Here is a 13,242-nt window from a genome sequence, read left to right as displayed (position 1 = left end):
AAAATTGGCACTACTGCTTGGTTCTCCACTACTCCAATTCCGCTGCTCAGCTCTGTTGCATCCAGATCTCCTCTATTCCAGTTCTGCTCCCTAGCTCACTACATCCAAGTCTCTCCTTCTCCAGTATCACTAGCGGCTTTGCTACATCCCAGTTTATACCATTCTAGGTCTGCTTCTTAGCTCTGCTATATCCAAGTCTTTGCCACTCTAGTACCGCGCAATACTGACTTAGCCTTCCTGCTGTCGCAGCACCACCTGTCTGTGCTGCTTGAGATCTGCTCCTTCAGCTCTGTGACATATAATTCTCCCCTACTCCAGTTCTCCTGCTCATCTCTGCTACATCCAAGTCTCTCCTTCTTCAGTTACATTGCACAGTTGTACTATATCCAAGTGTCCACTGCTCCAGTTCAGCCACTTAGCTCTGCTATATCCAAGTATGCAATTTTCCAATTCCACTACCATCTCTGCTACATAGAAGTCCAGTTCTGCTGTTCAACATTGATACATACGGTCTTTACTACTCCAATTATGATGCTCAGTTCTTTTATATCCAAGTTTAAACTTCTCCAGTTCCACCACAAGTTTTATTACATTAAATTCTCCTCTACTACAGTTCTGGTTGCTTAGCTGTGCTACATCCAAGTCCCCACTATTCCAGTTCAGCTGCTCAACTTTGCTAAGTCCAAGTTTCGCCACTTTACAGATTCGGCCCTTCTGCTGCACCAGCACCATTTTGTCTGTACAGCTTAAGTCCTACTCATCCAGGCTCAGACTGGCCCACAGGAGAACAGAAGAATTCTCCGGTGGGTCCCCATGCAAAAGTGGGCCACCACCCTCTTATATGAGCAGTACTTGACATAATACACTTGATTCAAAAGCAGCACCTTATTAATTGAACAATCCAACCAATTTATTGCCACAGAAAGTTGTGAATGAGGGAAAAGTCATATAGCTGAAAAGTTGGGCTCTGGAGTTGATTTTATTGAAGGGCCCTAGACACCCCAGTCTGACACTGTACTCATTGACACATATACTGTACACTAGTGTTGAGCGATACCTTCCGATATCAGGAAATATCGTATCGGATTGGATCGGGCCGATACCCAAAAAGTATCGGATATCGCCGATTCCGATACCGGAAACCAATGCAAGTCAATGGGACACAAATATCGGAATGAAAATAAACCCTTTCTTTCCTTGTAGGTTAATTCTACATGAAGTAAAACAACTAAGAATAATGTAGAATGACATGAAAAGCCGGCAATTCATCAGCGGCATACACCGGTACCCGACAATTTACAACAGAAAGAATAGAGCATCACACATAGATTAGATAGATAGAAACATGTCAGTCACATATATATGAAGTACAGTGACAGTGTTGGTTACTGCACTTGTCATTTAGTGTAAAGGATTTATTAAAAAAAATATTAGTGTTTTCGTGCACCGTCTCTTTAAAAAAGCCGGCCGGCAATTCAGCAGCGGTACCCGACAATTTATAACAGAAAGAATAGAGCTTCACACATAGATTAGATAGATAGAAACATGTCAGTCACATATATATGAAGTACAGTGACAGTGTTGCTTACTGTACTTGTCATTTAGTGTAAAGGATTTATTTAAAAAAATAATAGTGTTTTCATGCACCGTCTCTTTAAGAAAGCCGGCCGGCAATTCAGCATCTGTACCCGACAATTTAGAACAGAAAGAATAGAGAATCACACATAGATTAGATAGATAGAAACATGTCAGTCACATATATATGAAGTACAGTGACAGTGTTGATTACTGTACTTGTCATTTAGTGTTAAAATAAAGGATTTATTTAAAAAAAAATTGGCGTGGGGTTCCCCTTAATTTTAGGCTCTAGCGGAGGTTAAGCAGACAGCTGGGGCAAATGTTTGAAGCCTGGGAAGGGGGTAATACCCACGGAGCTTCCCAGGCTACTAATATCAGCCCCCAGCTGAATACCTAGCCTTTACTAGCTATTAAAATGGGGGAACCCCCCCAAAAAAATAACGTGGGGTCCCCCCTAATTTAATAGCTAGCACAGGCTAGGCAGACAGCTGGGGGCTGATATTAATAGCCCAGGAAGGGTGCCATGAATATTGGCCCCCTCCCAGGCTAGAAACACCAGCCGTCAGCCGCCCCAGAAATGGCGCATCCATAGGATGCGCCAATTCTGGCACTTAGCCTCGCTCTTCCACGCTGCCCTGGTGCGGTGGCAGGGGGTAATAGGGTTGGGGTTGATGTCAGCTTATAATGCCAGCTGACATCAAGCCCAGGTTAGTAATGGAGAGGCGTCTATAAGACACCCCCATTACTAACCCCATAGTCAAAGTTAAAAGAAAACACAAACACCCAGAGTAAAGTCCTTTAATTGAAATAAAGACACAATTCTTTATTGTTCTAAATTAAACCATACTTACCATCACGCCCATTCCAGCTGAAGCCAACGATCTCCTGCAATAAAAGAAAAATAATAAAGCAACCTCATCCTTACCTTTCGATGGTTCCCAGGACAGCTCCAGCTCTGCTACATCGAGATGACAGGATGGACCGCAGCAGAAAGCTGCCATCCAGCCTGTCATCCCGCGGACACTGAGAAGCGCAGGCATGCTTGCGCTCCTCAGTGTCTCTCTGTGACGTCATCCAGATGAGCCGAGTTCATGTCCAATGAACTCAGCTCACCTCATGCACGTCACTGACAGCGTGGGAAAGTTCTCCTGCACTCAGCGCTTCAGCGTGAGAATTCTCCCACGCTGTCAGTGACATACATGAGGTGAGGTCATGTCCAATGAACTCAGCTCACCTCATGCACGTCACTGACAGTGTGGGAAAATTCTCACGCTGAAGTGCTGAGTGCAGGAGAATTTTCCCACGCTGTCAGTGACGTACATGAGGTGAGCTGAGTTCATTGGACATGACCTCGGCTCTTCTGGATGCCGTCACAGCCAGACATTGAGGAGCACAAGCATGCCTGTGCTTCTCAGTGTCTGCGGGATGACAGGATGGATGGCAGCGTTCTGCTGCGGTCCAGCCTGTCATCTCGATGTAGCAGAGCTGAAGCTGTCGTGGGAACCATGGAAAGGTAAGGATGAGGTTGCTTTATTATTTTTCTTTTATTGCAGGAGATCGTTGGCTTCAGCTGGAATGGGTGTGATGGTAAGTATGGTTTAATTTAGAACAATAAAGAATTGTGTGTTTATTTCAATTAAAGGACTTTTTTCTGGGTGTTGTGTTTTTTTAAATACTTTACTAGAAATTCATGGTGGTCATGTCTAATATTGGCGTGACCCCATGAATGTTGGGCTTAGGGCCAGCTGATAATACCAAGCTGGCCTTAACCCCTTTATTACCCAGTGAGCCACCGCACCAGGGCCCTGGATGAGTTGGGTACAGCGCCAGAAGATGGCGCTTCTATGAACGCGCCATTTTCCGGGGCGGCTGCGGACTGCAATTTGCAGCGGGGGTGGCCCAGAAAGCTTGGGTCTCCCTGCGCTGCGGATTCCAGCCCCCAGCTGCATAGTTGTATCTGGCTGGACACAAAAATAGGGCGAAGCCCCAAGCATTTTTTTTTTTAATTATTTCATGAAATTCATGGAATAATTAAGAAAAAAAGGGCTTCCCTATATTGTTGTGTCCAACCAGGTACAAATAGGCAGCTGGTGGTTGGGGGCAGCCCATTCCTGCCTGCTGTACCTGGCTGGACACAAATATAGGGCGAAGCCCCACGTCAATTTTTTTTAAAATAAATCCTTTATTTTAACACTAAATGACATTTGAGGAGTTAATAAAGATGCAGTCCCTAAATTATTATTTATTTTTTAATTAATTTTTCCCAAAACTTTTGACGTGGGCTTCGCCATATTTTTGTATGCCAGCCAGGTATAGCATCCAGCTTCTATGAACGCGCCATTTTCCGGGGTGGCTGCGGACTGCAATTTTCAGCGGGGGGGGGGGGGGAGAAAGCTTGGGCCTCCCTGCGCTGCAGATTCCATCCCCCAGCTGCCTAGTTGTACCTGGCTGGACACAAAAATAGGGAGAAGCTTCACGTATTTTTTTTTTTTAATTATTTCATGAAATTCATGAAATAATTAAGAAAAAAAGGGCTTCCCTATATTGTTGTGTCCAACCAGGTACAAATAGGCAGCTGGTGGTTGGGGGCAGCCCGTTCCTGCCTGCTGTACCTGGCTGGACACAAATATAGTGCGAAGCCCCACTTCAATTTTTTTTTAATTATTTCATGAAATTCATGGAATAATTAAGAAAAAAAGGGCTTCCCTATATTGTTGTGTCCGGCCAGGTACAAATAGGCAGCTGGTGGTTGGGGGCAGCCCGTTCCTGCCTGCTGTACCTGACTGGACACAAATATAGGGCGAAGCCCCACATAATTTTTTTTTAATTATTTCATGAATTTCCTGAAATAATTAAAAAAAAATTGACGTGGGGCTTCACACTATATTTGTGTCCAGCCAGGTACAGCAGGCAGGAACGGGCTGCCCCCAACCACCAGCTGCCTATTTGTACCTGGCCAGACACAACAATATAGGGAAGCCCTTTTTTTCTTAATTATTCCATGAATTTCATGAAATAATTAAAAAAAAAAGTACGTGAGGCTTCTCCCTATTTTTGTGTCCAGCCAGGTACAACTAGGCAGCTGGGGGATGGAATCTGCAGCGCAGGGAGGCCCAAGCTTTCTGCCCCCCGCTGAAAATTGCAGTCCGCGGCCGCCCCGGAAAATGGCGCGTTCATAGAAGCTGGATGCTGTACCTGGCTGGCATACAAAAATATGGCGAAGCCCACGTCAAAAGTTTTGGGAAAAATTTATTAAAAAATAAATAATAATTTAGGGACTGCATCTTTATTAAGTCCTCAAATGTAATTTAGTGTTAAAATAAAGGATTTATTTTAAAAAAAAATGGCGTGGGATCCCCCATAATTTTAGTCTCTAGCGGAGGTTAAGCAGACGGCTGGGGCAGATGTTTGAAGCCTGGGAAGGGGGTAAAACCCACGGAGCTTCCCAGGCTACTAATATCAGCCCCCAGCTGAATACCTAGCCTTTACTAGCTATTAAAATGGGGGACCCCCCCAAAAAAAATGACGTGGGGTCCCCCCTATTTTAATAGCTAGCAAAGGCTAGGCAGACAGCTGGGGGCTGATATTAATAGCTGAGGAAGGGTGCCATGAATATTGGCCCCCTCCCAGGCTAGAAACACCAGCCGTCAGCCGCCCCAGAAATGGCGCATCCATAGGATGCGCCAATTCTGGCACTTAGCCTCGCTCTTCCACGCTGCCCTGGTGCGGTGGCAGGGGGTAATAGTGGTGGGGTTCATGTCAGCGCCAGCTGCCATGAAGCCCAGGTTAGTAATGATGGGTGTCTATAAGACACCCCCATTACTAACCTACAAAGTGTTAAAAAGAAAAAACACACTACACCCAGAAAAAAATAATTTATTTGAAATAAAACACCATTTTATTTAATTCTTAGTTTACTAAAAAAAAATAGTTTCCTGTCCACGTTCCTGCGCTGATCTCCCATGCACAGCTGTCACATCTGGAGATGGTGACAGCTGTGCATGGCTGCTGTAAGCTCACGCTGCCGGGAACACGTCCGCTCCCGGCAGCGGGAGCCACTGACTGAGGTTACCGGAGTGCATTCAGGCAGCGCAGCTCCGGAGACCTCCTTTACGGCAGTGCTGTACCGTGGGAATTTCTCACGATACAGCAGTGCCGTAAAGCAGCTAACCGGAGCAGCGCTGCCTTAACTCTGGTGAACCCTTACGGCCCCGTCATTCTAGCGGCGGCAGCGGTTCAGAGCGGTCACATTCTATGTGGCTGCTCTGAACTGGAGATCTTCGTGGGACACTCGTGGACTGCTACGGAGGGGTAAGGATAAGGTTGTGGTTTATTATTTTATATTTTATTACAGGAGATCGATGGCTTCGGGGAATTAGGTGTCTAGGTGAGTATAGGTGTAGTTTTTTATTTTTTACTTTATTTTAGGTGGCGATCGGCGGGGACAGGTAATGTATAAACTAATTTCTTTTAGGTAACCACTGGCCACCAATGACATGTATCTAACATTTATTGGGGACACAGTAGGGCAATTTATATAGCAGGATCAGGCTGATGGGAACTACTGCTCCCATCGAGCTGATCCTGCTGGCACGAGTGGACGGGGGACAGACATAGGCCGATGGGAGTAGTAGTGTCACATCGGCCTATGTCTGCCTGCACGCACAGACACCCCGCACACACACCCCGCACACACACACACCCCGCACACACACACACCCCGCACACACACACCCCGCACACACTAATCATGACGGGTCTGGGAGGTGAGGCTGACCTGTGCGGCCGTGGGAAAGTTCATGTGAGTTCATGCAGTCAAGCATGAACTCACATGAACCCTCTGAGGGCACCGCGGCTACTTCAAATGAACAGCTGATCGGCATCACCTGATACCTCAGCTGTTCATTTGAAATAACCGGCGGGAAAGCGCAGCACAGAACGGGAAAGCCGGCGGTGAAGTCTTTTCACTGCCGGCTTCCCCGCCCGGGTCCTTCGCTCCTTGGTGCTGCGCTCCCCGCCCGGTCCTAATTTACGATTGGGATTGGAGGTGGCGAGGGGAGCGGAGGATCGGGGTGGGAGGCTGCGGGGAAGCAGTATGGGGCTGTGTGATTGTTTAAAAGCCGGCGGCTTTTTACCGCCCGCCGGCTTTTAAACAATCAGGAGAATTCTCCCACGCTGGGATGGCATTCTGATGACAAGCTGGATCGCAGCTGAGCGCTGCCATCCAGCTTGTCATCCTTCACAGACACTGCAGAGCGCAGGCATTATGGGAACTTCCGATTCCGGTATTCGATATTATAAAAGTATCGGAATTAAGTATCGGAATTCCGATACAGTGAATATCGGCCGATACCCGATATTTCAGTATCGGAATGCTCAACACTACTGTACACACAAATTAAGATAATTAACCCCATAATTGCCTAGGTTTTATGGCATGAAAAGGTAAATAGAGATGAGTGGATCAAGCAAAATTCAAATTTGCTGGATTTTCCAAGGAAATTTGATTCGCCCAGGAAATATTCTCCACAAATTGAAAGCCCTTATTATGCTCTGTGGTCTCTCCAAACCCCAGAACATAAAATTCATAATAATTTTAAAAAGAATTTATACTCACTTTACTGCTGACCTCTCCGGTCCCTTCACTCCTTACCATCACCCGTCTGATCCTAGTCACATCTTATCATCGTCTCTTGCGCTGAATCTCCCGGCCTCTACGTGCTAAGTTGGGACTTCTGGCTCTCATGAGGCCCAAAGATGGTTCTGCACAAGTGTGCATAAGGTCAGGATGTCATGAAGTAAGCAGTAACTTGAGTATAAGTATTTTTTAATTGATTTGCCTTTTGGAGGCCATTTTGCTGAGTCCGTGCAGAAGCAGATTATTTTGTAATATTTGAGTAGAATTCAATTCCACTTTAATATAGTTGCTCATCTCTAGTAACCAAAAAAATATTGATATGCAGTGTTGAGCGAGCACTAAAATGCTCGGGTGCTCGAAGCTCGGGCCGAGCTCACCGTGATACTCGGGTGCTCGACCCGAGCAACGAGCCCAATGTTAGTCTATGGGAGACCCGAGCATTTTTGCGGCGGCACCCCCGGCAGTCTGTAGAAAGCCTAAAAAGTGCCCAAAACGATAGTGACAGTGCTCAAATTACATGGGGACAGCATGGGGATCGCCCCAGGAAGCATTTCTGAACCCCAGGTCACTGCTGTCAACAACGTGGTCAGAGGTATTAAACCACTTTTACGGGCTCACAATAAAACGTTCAAAAACAAAACTGAAACTGTTTTCCTGTGAAATATGTTAAGGAACTTCCTTTCCAGGGTAAAGACTTGTGTATAAGGTAAAATAAATAACCAAAAACAAAAATACTACTCCATACCTTGGGCTATGTTCACAAGTAGCATTTTTTATGCGTTTTTGTGACGCGCCCCCTGGGCCATGTTCAGGGGATACCCGGAGCCGGATCTCGATGGGGGTAGTAGTCCTTGTGGCGGTGACCCGGTCCGTGCCCAGGGTGTCAAACTAAGTGGCAGTCTATGGCAGTAGATGTTAATTTGATCGACTACGCCACCCGTTGAGTGCGGCTTTGAAGCCGCCGCTGCAGAGCAGTCCACTGAGGCCGGTGGTATATGTGCAGCAGTGATGGTATAACCCCCAACGGGAGGGGTATGGCCTCAGGGCAGAAGGTGTAGATGATGGGGGTTGTGAAGATGCAGAAGGAAGACTCAGAGTCAGGAGATGCAGTTCAGGGCTTTTACTTACTGGTGTTCTTTTGGTCACTCTGGCCTTTAGTGACCACCCGAGCCGTGCTGCGTCCACCAGGTCCTGGACTCGGCCAACCCCCAGGCAATTCTGGAGCGTGGTCCTGAGCTCCTTTCTGACTCTCCCTTCCTCTGGCCGTTCCCACCAGGGATCCACTTTTGGCCGGCTCCCTCGGGTCTCTTAGTGGTCAAGCCTCCTCTGGGCTCCCTGACCCTATGCTCGGTGTGCCTTTCTAGTGGATTTGGTGAGGGTCGTGGCAGATCCTGACCACGACCTCCGGTTCCTGGCTAAGGTTCGTTTTGGCCTCTGCCAGCTTGGGTTCCGGTACCCTTGTTCACCAACCCTTCACCCTTCTGTCCTTATTCTCTCCTCTCTCTCACTTGGCCTTGGAGCTGGCTGAGCTGCTCTGCTCCTCTGACTCAACTCTGACAGACTGACCCTGATCTAAGATGGTGCCCACCTTATATACTCCCTCTATGTGTGAGCTCAGGTGACCAGCACCCAATGAGCTCCTAGCATTACCCAGACTGCTCCCCCTATCTGCCCCTACACTACTGGGATGTTCCACCCCCCTCCCACTCCAGCCAGGGACAGACACTGTCATACCTGCACATTTCTCTAGTGGGAGTACCATCGGTCTGTCCCCCGGAAATGGGATGTATGTAGTGTATGCAGCCTACTGAGCTCAGTTCCACACTCCATCCTTACCCGGGAGTGGAATACCACACCTCTGGCTTGAGGTGTAATACCCCTGTAGCAGCCGAGTCCTCAGGGTGCTACATTTGCACTTTTGTATTGCTTTCAACCGTGACAAATGCATTCACCGGGAAATGTCATTTTAACATTTTACAACCTTATCTGGCCATGTGCTGTGTGACACATGCATACAGTGCTGAAAAGACATGGAAACAGCATGGGGAAGACCCCTGTAAGGATCTCTAACACTCAGGTCACTGCCTAAAAGTGTGCCCATCAGAAGGGATCCTTGCCGCATCAGAAGATGCAGACTTGCAACTATCACCGTGCAAGTCCTTGTCCCAGGGCAGTGTTCAATTGTACCTCCCCCATTCCTTGCAATGCAAGCGCAAATATGCAGCCTGGCACCCACCCACCTGCAGGCTGCAATACTATACTGCTAGCTTGCACTTGAAATGGGGCCTTTTAGTTTGGAGGATGCCGAAGCTGGCCACTACCTCATGGCTGCGTCGGCGGCGAGGTCTCCATACTCAGTCCCCAGCCGCCACTATTTGTCCCAGGAACCTTCCCCACACTTTTCTTAGCCTGGCCTGCTTGAGGGCAGCATTGGACGAGCCCACCAGACAACCAGAGACTCCTCCAGTGGGCCCTGGCTTCTCCATCCGGGGAGTTGAGAGTGCCAAGGTGAGGAGCATGATGATGATGATAAAAGTTAGCATCTGCTTTGTTTTCTTGGAATGCAAGCGTAAGTGTGCAGCCTGCTACCCACCCACCCCCAGGCTGCAATACCATACTGCTATTTTGCACTTGAAATGGGGCCTTTTAGTTTGGAGGAGCCCGAAGCTGGCCACTACCTCATGGCTGCTTCGGCAGTGAGGTCTCCACACTAAGTCCCCAGCCGCCACTATTTGTCCCGGTAACCTTCCTCACACTTTTCTTAGCCTGGCCTGCTTTAGGGCAGCATTGGTCGAGCCCACCAGACAACCAGACTCCTCCGGTGGGCCCTGGCTTCTCCATCAGGGGAGTTGAGAGTGCCAAGGTGAGGAGCATGATGATGATGATAGAAGTTAGCATCTGCTTTGTTTTCTTGGAATGCAAGTGTCGCGCCCCCAGGGCAATGGGGTACTTGGAGTCCGGGCCGATAGATGCTGGGGGAAAGGGATATGTCACAGTGGCTGGCCCGGTCCATGGCCAGGGCGGTCAACTAAAAGGGGGGAGAGTTTATAGGGGGTTTATAGTTCGATCGTGACGCCTCCTGTGGTTTCTGTTAATTAGTACCAGCCCTGCTGAAGACCTCTGAGGCAGTTGATAAGGCAGCTGGGATGGAACGGCTCCCCACAGGTGGAGCAGGCCTCAGGGCAGGGTAGAGTTTGATGGTGGGTGGTGATGCTGGGACCTGTAGTGCAGGCGGAATGGCGCAGCAGGAGTAACTGACAGAGCCAGGGGATTCGCTTCAATACCTTTACTGGTGCGGATGTCAGGTACAGTCCAGGGTACTCAGTAGGATGGGTGCACTTCAGAACTTCTCCCCAGTGAGCGGGTATAAGGCCTCCTGGTCCGTGTCTGCCTCTCTGTATGCTCCTGGCCAGCCTGCAACTGGGCCTAGCTTATGTGTCGTTCTGTTCCTTCACCTGTCGCTTGGTAGTAGGACCTTCTGCTGGCAACCACTATCCCTGGTAACACTGGGCCTTCGTGTTTCCTGATCCTGTTAAGGGTTTAGCTTCAGGTCAGCCAGGGACTTGTAGTCCTCCTGGTTTGCCGGTGATCCCTACTGGGTATAAAGGACCCTGTAGGCGCGGACCCGGTGTCCGGTTTGTATATTCGGGTTGAGCCTATGATGCTCCTCTGCCCCCTCAACTGCTCTCTCCTCTCCTCCTTGCCGTCGGCCACACTCGGGGCCATCAATACGGCAGCAGACGTGCTGCGTCTTCGCTGCTCTCAGCGTCAGCAGGCTCTCAGACTCTCTGACTCTGTCTGACTCTGACTTACTCTGACTGAACTGCCTGGCTCCACCCTCCATATATATATCCCTAATGGGCTCCCTCTGGTGGTATGAGGTGGAAGGGTGGAGATGTTTGTATGTAGTGAGGGCCTCTTGTGGAGAAGTTCATCCATGCACCCCCTAGTACAATTCAGTACTGCCGGACTGAAGCATTTTGTAAAATAGGTTAACAACAATAACAACAACAATAATAATAGAGTTACAGTATGTCCCGTAACCAGGTGTCCATTTCACCGATGATGTAACAAGAGTAACATGAGGGACCCGCCTGAAAACCCTCAACGTAGGCCCTGGGCGTGGCTACAGGGCATAGGTTATCCAGGTGCTGTACCACGTCTTCAGCCACGCCAAACGGGTTTTTGTTCTGTGGTCATTTATAGGGCACTTTGATAAGTGCAAACTATATACAAGATAGTTTTTGGCTGCTCACAGTCCTCAGCCTGTCAGCCTTTGTACCCTGACGGGTAACTATATGCACACATATTATTGACAGTTTATACAATAAATAATAGGCAATACCCAACTGGGTAACTTCTTACATGGTAGACACTTTGTGTTTATTCCCTAAACCTGGCAGGGATTTGTCCTTGTTTGGTGCATGTGGACCTTCGTAGCACTGGGGTGTCACTAGTGTCTATACATGCCCTCTCTGTTAATCTAGCAGGTGTACGTGCTGGTAGATTATAGAACTGCCTTAATCTCTCTATGGGACTGGCAAGTACACTGTCCACTGGGCCTTCAGGCTCTGTTTCAACGTGTGATCCTCCTCTTCCTGTTCCTGAGCACGTTCTTCTAGAGCACTGACAGGTTCTTCTTGTGGCTGATAGAAGTGTATTACGGGTATAATCACTGCTCCATCAAGTTGATGCCAGTCCGCAGGGAAATCTCCTAGAACTGTGTGAAGCACGTCTTCCTTTGGTTCTTCCGGTGCTATAGGAGGTACTTATTCCTCCGTTGTCTTCAGTAAACCTGGGCACACTTTCAGATGGTCTCTTGAGACTGTTGCAGTTGTTTTACCTCCATCTTTGCTAATCTGGCAGGTTTTACTGTTGTCAAATTTGGAGTTCAGCACTGTGTAGGGCTCCCTTTCCCACTGGTCATCGAGCTTGTGACTTCTTCTCTTCCGCTTTAGCACTATCTCTCCAGATGCCAAGGGTTCTGCTGGTGCATGTTTATTGTACTGCTCTTCCTGTCTTTCCCTTACTCTGTTCAGACTGTCTTTGACACAGGCCTGTACTCTCCTGTACTGCTCTTGCCGATTTGTATCCCAGTCTTCAGTGGACATATCTGCTTCCGGTTCTACCACTCTGAGTTCCAGGTCCATGGGCAATTTTCCGGGTCTTGCTCTCATGAGGTACGCTGGAGTACAATTTGTAGAACTCACAGGTATGTGATTGTACAGATCTACCAGGTCAGGTAGTTTGTCTGGCCACTGATTTCTTTCTTCCAAGGGTAAGGTTTTCAGCAGGTCTATGACGATGTTGTTCATTTTCTCTCACAAAGCAGTGGTCTGAGGGTGGTACGGCATAGTCTGGATCTTCTTGTACCCGTATAGGTGGCAGAATTCTTTAAACAGCTCGGCTTCAAAGACAGGGCCTTGATCCGTCAGCACTTTGTCAGGGTATCCATGGGGCCTGCAGAAATATGCTTGGAATGTTCTTGCTGCAGTTTCTGCTGTCAGATCCTTGACAGGGGTTACCACCAGGAACTGGGAATAATGATCCACCATGGTCAGGGCATAAGAGTAGCCTGACCTGCTGGGTGACAGCTTGACGTGATCCAGAGCGACGATCTCCAGGGGCTGGGTTGTCTTGATGGACTGCAAGGGTGCTTTCTGGCTGCCGTAGTCTTTTCTTCTGAGGCTACAGGGCCCACAATTCCGGCACCACTTCTCTATGGAGCTCCGCATTCCAACCCAGTAGAACCGGTCATTCAGCAGGGTTTCCAGCTTCTTTCAGCCAAAGTTACCTGCTTGATCGTGGTAGGCCTCAAACACCATCTGGATATCTGTCCTGGGTACAACAATCTGCCACACCATTTCATGGTTCTTGGGGTTGACATATCTTCTGCACAGCTTCTCTCTGTAGATGAACAGCCGGCTTCTTTCATTGCACAGTTGCTTGGCTTGTGGATTAACATTCTTCTCCAGGTGAGAACCTTCCTGGGTGATCAGTCTTTTGATAAGGCTGACAACTGGGTC

Source organism: Phyllobates terribilis, unplaced genomic scaffold (genome assembly GCF_046119375.1).
Source record: "Phyllobates terribilis strain yellow unplaced genomic scaffold, ASM4611937v1 Scaffold_4__5_contigs__length_816908805, whole genome shotgun sequence".
NCBI classification, from domain to species: Eukaryota; Metazoa; Chordata; class Amphibia; order Anura; family Dendrobatidae; genus Phyllobates; species Phyllobates terribilis.
The sequence above is the reverse complement of the archived record's forward strand: the minus strand, read 5'-3'. Positions refer to the sequence as shown.